This window comes from Schistocerca serialis, unplaced genomic scaffold (assembly GCF_023864345.2).
Source record: "Schistocerca serialis cubense isolate TAMUIC-IGC-003099 unplaced genomic scaffold, iqSchSeri2.2 HiC_scaffold_1173, whole genome shotgun sequence".
NCBI lineage: Eukaryota > Metazoa > Arthropoda > Insecta > Orthoptera > Acrididae > Schistocerca > Schistocerca serialis.
This window is the reverse complement of record NW_026047374.1, coordinates 150,001-160,000: the sequence shown is the minus strand read 5'-3', so window position 1 is coordinate 160,000 and position 10,000 is coordinate 150,001.

The window sequence follows — 10,000 nt, the reverse complement described above, 5'->3', positions numbered from 1 at the left end:
CAGCATAAATATAAACCTACTACTGTGGCCTTGCTCATCGAGCTAATCCCGATGAGCGTGCCCCTGACACTGGGCTGGCCAGGACTGTTTGTCGCTGCAGGTTCCTAACTTAGTATCTATATCTAAAGCTACAACTATTACTAACCTACGTCAATTCCGGTGCTTGGTCTTCATTCGGGAACCCCCCATCCCCCTAGTCCTGCACGTGGCGGATTGCAACTCATGAGGTCGACCAGTCCACGTACAGGCGGTATAGGATGAGGGTAATTGTCGCGTTCGGTAAAATGTCACTAATCGTGAACTACCCTCATGTATCCCCTAGTGGGACACATTTGGTAAATGTCCTAAACGTGTAAATCACTCAGATATGCCGTTAATACTTTCCGTGAAACCTCGTCTGCCAATTTGTTTAAAGTTTCGAAAGTTTCTTTTTGTCTTAATAGGTCGTATGTATTATTGTGCGGAAGTTGTTGTCTCAGCGTCATTGCTACATCATCGAAAAGGGGGCACTCATAAACCACATGGTCGGGAGTGCCCTCCGAAGCACCACAGTCACACTCGGGTGTAGCCTTTTTCCCAAACCGACACAAGTATGTCGGGTAGGGCCCATGACCAGTGAGAAAGTGTATTAAACCCCGCGTTGGCTCAAAGTACTTTATCCCCAACCTTTCTTTTACGTCTGGCAAGAACTCAAAGGTTCTTCTGCCTGTTTCATCTGTTTCCCAAGACCTTTGCCATAATTCCTCGCCCCTTCTACGTATTTCTTTCTTATCTATTACCGGTATTCCCATGATGTTTTCTGTTTTCACATTGTTCCCCTTTTTGACCCAGTACCAAGCCGCTTGTTCACGAATCTTGATATCTAAAGGACAGAGCCCCATTATTACTAAGAGTGCACTTCCTGGAGAAGTTCTATACGCCCCTATGGATCTTAGAAGCATGTTTCTCTGTACTCTTCTCACTGCCATGGCAGGCATCACCCTCGTGAGCCTATGTGCCCAGACTCCCGATCCGTAACCCACTACTGATGCTAATATACTGTTATGATACAACTTGATTAGGTGAGGTGGAAGATGAAATCGTTTATGACCGATTGATATGAGATTGTTTAATAATTGTAATGCTTTTTGGGATACGGACTCAATGTGCTTTCCAAAGTTCCACCTTTCATCGATGATGACGCCTAGGTAGCGAGTCTCTTGTCGTCTTATTACTGGTGAGCCTCCTATTCTGACTGTAGGGTTCCTCGCCAGCTGTCCTTTCAGTAATAAGTAAGTCGATTTGGTCGGTGAGATCGTCATCTTAGTATTTGTGCACCACAGTTGTAATTCGGTCATCGCTCTGTCTATTTTTGGTTCGATGTCTTCGCGGCTTCGGCCGCCGACCAGCAAGAGGAGGTCATCCGCGTAGGCTATCACCTCTAGCACATCTTCACTCTGTTCTAATTTGTCCAAAAGTGGTTCCATATGGATGTCCCAGAACAGGGGACCTAGTACGGAGCCCTGGGGACATCCTTTAGTTATAGATTTTCCTACTCTGCCGCTAGGGGATGATAGCCAGACCTCCCGCCCTTCACAATAGCTCCTCAGGCAACCATATAGCGACCCTGGACACTCTTTCTCCCGCAAGCAGGAGAAGAGCGAAGGCCACCACAGGTTGTCAAAGGCGCCACTGATGTCAACCATGATGCCAACAACGTACTTGTATGGGGTAGAGTCGCAGACCTCGGCCGCCAGAGCGATCGCATCAGTTGCCGATCTGCCCGGCCTGAAGCCGAACTGCCTGCCACTCATCCCACACAGCACTCGGTGTGCAGTCAATCTGTCAGCTAGCAGTTTCTCAAATAATTTCCCAAGGATGTTCAATAGGCAAATTGGCCTATACGACTTAACATCCGTTGGGTCCTTGTTGGGTCCCTTTTTTATTATAACAACATTTGCCTCTTTCCAGATTTTCGGAAATTTTTCTTGTCTTAGGCATTCATTGTATAACTGGGTTAATGGTGCCACCAGTTGAGGTGCCAGGAACTGCACCACCTCCGCCACAATGCCGTCTGGGCCGGGGGCTTTTCCAGTTTTCATTGCTTTAATATGGCCAGCCACCTCCTCCTCAGAGAAGGGGTAGACCGCTCTGTCGTTATCAACTCTGTCCATATCTTGGTTTCGTAGCTGGGACTGTCCCTCTGTGTCGCTGGCCTCATCGTCATCAGGCAGCAGGGACCGGAGAAGAACCTCGGCAGTCTCCTGCCAAGACTCTGTCATCCCATCCCCGCGTCTAACTGTTGATAACATCATTGGGGACCGGATCTTTTCCCTCACTAATTTATAGGGTATTCCCCATGGGTCCATGGCCAGCTGGTCCGTCACAAACCTTTCCCAGCTACGTAGCCTGACTTCTTTTAGTTCTTTTTGAAATACGTCTTTTGCCTCCCGGTATAGCTGTAACCATCGCTGTTTTTCCCACCAGACGACACTGCGCTGGTAGTGCCTCCTCAGCCTTCTGACAGACTGACGCATTTCCTGAAGTTCAGCTGACCATGGTGACGGGGAGGCCGCCATGGCTCTCCTCCTGGTTGGAACAGCTGCCTTGACCGCTCTGGTTATTGCGTCTACCAGTTCTTTGGCCCGCTTGTCTATGTCCAGGTCCTGTCGTGCTTCACCTTCAGGCAATGGAGGTATGTCGCACTCTCTCGCTAATCTCTCCCAGTCCGCTCTCTTGAAGTTCAGTTGCAACTCCCACCCTGTGGCCCAGTGACAGCCTCCGTTTCCTAAGCTGAACATTATTAGATTATGGTCGCTTGTTGTCGCATTCTCCTTTACTTCCCAGTTCTGAATGATGTTAGCAGAATTTGGTGTAACTAACGTTACATCTATATTAGTGCCGCGCCCCCCTCCCGCTGCATAAGTGGGAGGGTTGCCAGGTCTATTTGCAACCACAAGTTGCAGAGCCATAATCATTTCCTCTACTTTTTCTCCATTTTCATCTCTTGTGCCACTGTACCACAGGGGGGATTTTGCATTTATATCTGCTGTTATTATCAGCTTGCGACCTCGCAACGCCGTGGCTACTCTGGTCAGGTGATCCAGATGTTGCTCGATATTATCCCCGTATTGGAAATACATGTTTATCAAAGTTATAATTCCCATGGGAGCCTGTACCTCCACGACGTTGCAATGAGTGGTGGAAAATTGTTCAAGTGTTGTTGCTCGTATGGACTGATTGGTAATGATAATTGCCGCTTTGGGGGCTTCCCCGTTACAAGCTATCTGCCATGTAGCGGCTGCAAATGAGAGTTTTCCAGCTTGAGAGTACGGCTCCTGCAAGCAGAGTACGTCAAGCCTCTTCTCCTCCACCTCTCTTCGGAGCTCCTGCATCACGAGTCTGCTGTTATGCGTATTCAACTGTCCAACAGTTAGTTTTGTCATTATGGGAAGTAAGTATGTAATCTGTCATCAGGCCATGTCTTGCTCCAATCGAAGGCGATTCGCCCATGAGCTAGGACTGATTGAGTATAGATGTCATTCAAGTCAAATTTCTCCCCACGTCTGTCGAACACTTTCTTAAGTAAGTCCCGCAGGGCCCCGAAGTCGGTGGGAAGATTCACTGACTTTAATTGTATCCTGTCCACAGCCTCCATTACCGAGAAGGTGACCTTTCTTCCGTCTTCGTGTCCTACCCGGACCACATGTCGTAAGGCAGTGGTCAGGATAGCCGGCTGCTCCAATCTTGCCAATTGCATGGTGAATTCTAAATTGGGATACACCCTGATCGGATCTACAGGCGGTAGCCTGATTACTGGAGTTTCTGCCTCAGTTGGGTTGGTGCTGGTGACTGTACTTTCTTGAAGAGGTTTTTTAGTTTGTTCAACTTTTTGTGTGGGGGCCCGGGAGGCCGCCACCACTACAGGATGCTTCTGCCGTTGGATGTTGTTGTTCGGCCTTTCTCCCCGATTCAGGGGAGGGGGAGCTGTGTTTCTGTCCGGAGGATCGGTTTGTATGCCTCTGTCCACCATAAAGGGATCTGTTTGTATTTCCTTCTCAACTGTTGTGATGCATAAGGTGCCCGAAAGCGACCTTAGAAATTCCTTAAATTTATTAGCTCTCACAGCATCCCTCCTTCTCTTACTCGGGGACTTGTGTTTGAGCATCCTGTTAGCTGTGCTCTGCTCAGCCATAGTCGATTCTTGAGATCAGGCGTTGTTCAAGCATCCGGTAAGTGGGGCAGTTCCGTCCCGTGGCACCACAGGATTTCTTCCCCCGATTTTTACACGGAATGCAGACCCCTGTCGTTCTGCATTCCTTGTGGTTGTGACCACTTTCACCGCATCTGGAGCAGGCCGACCCCCTGGTACAGTGCCTCAGAATGTGGTCCAGGTCGCCGCAGTTGTGGCAGCGAGGTACCACGATATAATCCCTAGTGTTAATGGCATGAAAGCCTACATATAATCTGCCCATTGATCTTATTTTTTTCCATAATTGTGCCGAGACCTCGGCCACGTGATGTACCACATCGCGATCTCGAGGTCCTGTTTTGAACTTCAGCTTAAAAGAATTTTTAAATTCTTGCTCATTGATATCTTCAAAATTCTGTGATCTAACTGTTTCATGAAGCTCCTCATTAGTCATGATCGTGGGCACATCGTATAATATTATTAAAGGGTTTCTTTTTCTGGGGGGTTCGCACTTAACAACTGCATTTAGTTTTTGATTGTTTAAGAGTTTCTCCTTGTCCTCCTCACTAGCGACTTCCACAATAACTGAGTTTCTACTGGGTTTTACCCTTTTGATTTTGATCTTATCCTTCACTGGGTCTACAGTTTTAGTTAGCAGCTCCTGTATTTTCTTAACGCTCGTATCTTGGCCAGGCAGGGTCCTCAAGAAGACTGCCGTGTCTGACCGTTTAGCGACTTTTTCTATTGTGTCCCTTGTTGAGGTCTGTTTAGCTGGCGCCTGTGCAGCCACAGCCGCCCAAGTCTTACTGGGTTGTTTTCTTAGTCTTTCATTTTCTTTTGTTAATTCCAATACGCGGCCTTCCAGTCTTGCATGAGCTATGGCCCATGCCGATAGCTCATTTCTGATCGTATTAAGAGCCGCTTGACTAATTTTGCCATTCTTAACATTTTGCTCTAAGAGCATGGTAATTCTTGCGTGTCTTTGCACTACGCTCTCATCATCTGCCTGTCCCATCCCGTCCTGTGGTGAGGGTACAGACATCATAGAAGCCCGTAAAGGCGCACTCGTATCACTCGCTTCGGTTTCAGCCATCTTGTTAACGAGTGATAAAAAGGTGGGAGCCCGTCTCTTGCCCCGGACCGGCTCCTCTGGCATGGGGGGGGACTATTGCAGCTCGCCCACCGACCTCGCCCCTAGGTCAAGGGCACTCCAGAGCTGCAGGGTTCAACGCGCCGTTGCCAGCGCACTGGTCCCCATCGAAGGCCTCGTCGTCGACGATTTCACCCGACGCTCCTCGGCAAGTGCACCCCGCACTCCGGAGAGGCGGATGCACCCCTCGCCCTTCGCCGCCTACTAGCCCGAGTTTCCACCCGAGGGCCGAGGACCCACTCCTACTCAGGTGGTGGGTCGGTCCCCCAGTCGTTCGGCGGTCTGGACCCATCTAACCTGGCCCAGGCGATGTCACCACCACCTGGGTTTGGCAGAACACGCCCCGGTTACCCAGGGGCGCGGCGAAGCACCCTTGCCGACTCGCGCCGTGATCCCACGCCGACAAACGAGGTCGCCGGCATGCAGAGCACCTGCTGGTCTGTGCCCTGCGAACAGAAAGGGACTGGTGTTCGGTCCCTCGACACAGCTCCCCCTGTGCCACGCACCCTTCGCTTTCGCATCGGGTTGGGTCGCAGCTCTCCCTTTTGACGCAAGGCAGAATGCCGAGCTTGACGTCTGGCACCACGGGAAGGCGGAAAGAGCTACTTGGGAAGGAGAGGCTGTAAGAGACGCTTCACTTCCCCGAGTGAGGACTGCCGCGGCACGCCCGACTGGAAAGCGATACGCCCCAGTGCGAGCCTCCGTGCCTTACGGCGCGCCGGCAACGGGCGGGCCCGCGCCGAAACGCGCCGTCAAGCGACTGACCTCACGCCAGACTCTGTTTGCATGTATTAGCTCTAGAATTACCACAGTTATCCAAGTAACGTGGGTACGATCTAAGGAACCATAACTGATTTAATGAGCCATTCGCGGTTTCACCTTAATGCGGCTTGTACTGAGACATGCATTGCTTAATCTTTGAGACAAGCATATGACTACTGGCAGGATCAACCAGGGAGCTGCGTCAACTAGAGCTGAGCAGCCGGCCGCCCGGGAGTGTGTCCCGGGAGCCCGCGCGAACACGCAAGCGTCCGCTCAATTATTCTGCAAACAGGAGGAGGCTGAGCTCCCCTGCACAATACACCTCGAAACCCTCTCAGGTCCCGGCGGCGCGCAGCGCCGTCCTAAGTACTTGGTCGGGTTCGAGAGAGGCGCAATCGCCCGGAGTTTGGCGAGTAGACGCTTTAGGTGCGACCACCCGTGCTCCCAACTGAGCTTGCCGCTGCCGACAGAGGCCCGGGAGCGTGCTGTCGTGGCATTGCCGGCGGGAGACAACACGCGCCACCTACGGTGGCCGGCAGCTCCAACGCCAGCGCCACAGAAGGACAAAAGCCCCACTTGGGTGCCGAAGCGAACTCTCCCAGCACAGCGCACGCGCCAACACGTCCGCACAGCTGCGATACAATCCACCTGCGAGAACCGCAGAGGCGACCGAGCAGCAGACGGCGTCGCGGCGCCGAGCGCCGGGCGGCGGCGCATCCTCAGCGCACACAGTCCTCAATCGGACCAGCACACTGCAGATGTCCACCGCGCTTCGCACCGGGCCCGCGAGGACCTACTTTGGCCGCACGGCGCCGCGTGCAGGGTGCGCCGGCGCGCAGCTGCGCCGCCTGCCGCCTCCGTCGGCCGGCGCGCCTGCCACTGGCCGCCCCCACCAGCCGGCTGTAGCGCGTGCGCCCACGCACCGCGCGGCCAGCACGCCGGGAGGCCCCCCCTCACCGGCCGGGGACGGTCCCACCCAGCCACCGCCGCGTATCGCTTCACACCCACATGCCATTCACGTTCGTGGGCATGGTGGGTATCGCTGAAACAACCGGTTGGTAGCTCAACCGATCGTCGCCATCACTGATTCACCTCTAGCGAGAACAACCGCACCACAACGGTTTACCAGTTCTTCATTTGCGTAACGTCACCAGCAAACGTAGACGTCCATCGCCATTTGCAAATTCAACGATTGTTGCATGCCTGTGTCAGGTGTCACGACACACTATGTCTGCCCACATACACGCAACAACATGTGCACGCTTCGCGAACACGTGGAAGGTGGCCCCCGTACGTATGCGATGTCCATTGCGCGAACGACTGTCAACCGGCCTCTGTCGCATGTCGCAGATGTGGAACGCAGTGCACCATGCTATCACGGTGTGTGAGAAGAGACGACTACGTCTGACAACACGCGCCACTACATCAACAGACGGCTCATGGTGATCGCCATCCACGGCATACCATACTGCAATCCAGCTCTTATAGGGAGACGACACGTAGCTGAGTGCACAATATTTGGACCGTATGGTTCGCCGTTGTTGGCGCAGTCGTGGTACGGTCACACATGTACCACGATGTATCATTCAGTACATGAGGACCAATGTGCAGTACAGTGTGTGATTTGGACGTACAACATCAGCGGACAGTTGACACAAGCCGTACCACAACGTAGGCTGTGCTTCGCCATGCGAATGCCAATGAACAACTGCGAAGGGCATTGAGCATGTACGTCCTGCTGCCGTCCGCATTACAGTGTATAGCTGCAAGGTGTTTAACATGAAGCGATACTCTGGGGACCGGGCAGTGCGAGTAGCAAACTATATTGCGGGGGTTGCAGTTAGGCAACACTACACTAATTTAACGCGTCGTATGACAATTACAGAGCAGGTTAAGGCCCAACGTGTGTTGGGTTAAGGCGCAACGTGGGTTGGGTTAAGGCGCAACGTGGGTTAGGTTAAGGCGCAACGTGGGTTGGGTTAAGGCGCAACGTGGGTTAGGTTAAGGCGCAACGTGGGTTAGGTTAAGGCGCAATATAGGTTAGGTTAAGGCGCAATATAGGTTAGGTTAAGGCGCAATATAGGTTAGGTTAAGGCGCAATATAGGTTAGGTTAAGGCGCAATATAGGTTAGGTTAAGGCGCAATATAGGTTAGGTTAAGGCGCAATATAGGTTAGGTTAAGGCGCAATATAGGTTAGGTTAAGGTACAATATGGGTTAGGTTAAGGCGCAATATAGGTTAGGTTAAGGTACAATATGGGTTAGGTTAAGGTACAATGTGGGTTAGGTTAAGGTACAATGTGGGTTAGGTTAAGGCGCAATATAGGTTAGGTTAAGGTACAATATGGGTTAGGTTAAGGTACAATGTGGGTTAGGTTAAGGTACAATGTGGGTTAGGTTAAGGTACAATATGGGTTAGGTTAAGGCGCAATATAGGTTAGGTTAAGGTACAATATGGGTTAGGTTAAGGCGCAATATAGGTTAGGTTAAGGTACAATATGGGTTAGGTTAAGGTACAATGTGGGTTAGGTTAAGGTACAATGTGGGTTAGGTTAAGGCGCAATATAGGTTAGGTTAAGGTACAATATGGGTTAGGTTAAGGTACAATGTGGGTTAGGTTAAGGTACAATGTGGGTTAGGTTAAGGTACAATGTGGGTTAGGTTAAGGTACAATGTGGGTTGGGTTAAGGTACAATGTGGGTTAGGTTAAGGTACACATTGTTGTAAGGAAAGGTGTATTGGGGGGGGGGGGGGGCGGCGGCGGCGGCGGCGGCCGGTTTGTTGATTGTGATTATAGTAAGTGGATGCCTGCGGCATCATCTGATTTGCCACGTCAGGATGCACCTTTGGCTCATGACAGGCGGCGCTCTGATTCCATGCTTGTGGCAGACCTGTGTCTTTCATTCCTGCCATTGTTTGTGTGCTGTGACAGGAGGCAGTATTGTGATGTTGGGTGTACCCCTGTGTAGGACATGTGTGGGTGTTGGTGGCTTAGCTGAGCAATGGTGGTTGTCGGAAGGGTGGGGTATTCTGTTTTGTGAGTGGACCTCCCGGTCTGGTTATGATAGTGTGGATTGTCTAATGTGGCGGAGAGGATGCACTGGGTGTTGTTCCATGCTGGTGCTTACATATTGTCTTTGTGCCTGTTACAGGCAGAGAGTAGTGCGTGATAAGAGTGTCTGGCTGACGTGTGGTTGTGATTGTGAGCAGAGTCTTTCAGCATGTATACGGACAGTTGTATACATTATCTGTATTTTGATGGCTCTATCTATTACTAATCAGCGCCGTGTATACGTTTCATCCGGTTCCAGTCGAAACTGTTGTATCTCTGTACATTAGTGACACGGCGAGGCCGCCATGTAGTTACTCGTCTCGGCAGCTTCCACCGGTGTATGGCAAATGATTATAAGGAATCAGTCTAGTCGTCAATACCGATAGTGTGACGTCACATGTCTGGGGTGGGGGACGCTGCGCCCTTCCGGTGGGTCATGGCCTAGGAAGACTCTTCCCACGCAGGGGGGCTTGGACTGTCATTGACTCTTCCGAGTAATATACTTGCCGTACGTTTTTGCGACTGCGAGTGCAACGCTCACCGGTACCGAAATGGATGGAGCGCCTCCTAGCTGCCGCTGAGCATCTGCATTCGTACAGAGAGCAACGCGATCGCGTCTGTAGCTCGTACGTGGTACAGCTCGCAGCTCATGTATATGGACAGCGGGAATGTCGCATATTGGACATAACTCTTCATGAAACGCACGTTATAGGGGTGGATTGCACATTGCGAGTGCGAGCAAAGTCCGCCGTGCATCCGCTGGAGTTGCGAGTTGGGCGGTTGGGGTGGGGCACGAACGGGTGCAGGTGGAGTGATTGCCGGTCCACGACTTCGTGCGGCAGAGGCGCTGGCGTTGGGGTGCTGTT